We start from the raw sequence: 365 nt of genomic DNA on the forward strand, positions 1-365 counted from the left end.
GAAATGTATTAGTTTACCTCTGTCCCTGCAAGCAGGTGTATTCTTCTGGGTTACTATCTCCCAGGTTGTGACTGACAATCAAAGGAGGCTACTGCAAAGAAAGAACAAAGAAGAGGGTGTTAGGCATTAATTCGCACAGGATTCTTAGTCTTAACCATCAGTTTTTTTCAATTGTCCACCACAAACAAAACCAGTCTGCCAAGACCTGGTGAGAGCCAGGAGCATGGGGGGGAGGCTGGAGATTTCTGTACTAAGAAGCTTCTCGGTTCTGGTTCACGGTCGCCTTCTCTTTTCCAGGCGATAGGGAGGTGCTGGCAATGGAGCCGAGCAAGCTCGGTATCGGAGCAGGCCTCCTGGAGGAGATC

The 365-nt window shown here is 49.0% G+C and overlaps 1 protein-coding gene and 1 long non-coding RNA gene across 2 annotated transcripts in view; one reads left to right on the top strand and one right to left on the bottom strand.

The window, feature by feature from the left end:
* LOC102763202 overlaps positions 1-320 on the top strand; it is an 84,412-nt gene extending 84,092 nt beyond the window's left edge. The window contains exon 9 of the long non-coding RNA XR_001513442.1: positions 298-320. This is a non-coding gene — a long non-coding RNA (uncharacterized LOC102763202). The remainder of the gene's footprint in view (positions 1-297) is intronic.
* TRIM13 (tripartite motif containing 13) overlaps positions 1-365 on the bottom strand; it is a 34,567-nt gene that overhangs the window by 13,545 nt on the left and 20,657 nt on the right. The window contains exon 3 of the mRNA XM_006761220.2: positions 18-91. The gene's annotated coding sequence lies outside the window, so the exon portion shown is untranslated. The remainder of the gene's footprint in view (positions 1-17; positions 92-365) is intronic.

The sequence above is a fragment of the Myotis davidii genome, unplaced genomic scaffold (assembly GCF_000327345.1).
Source record: "Myotis davidii unplaced genomic scaffold, ASM32734v1 scaffold577, whole genome shotgun sequence".
Classification (NCBI taxonomy): Eukaryota; Metazoa; Chordata; class Mammalia; order Chiroptera; family Vespertilionidae; genus Myotis; species Myotis davidii.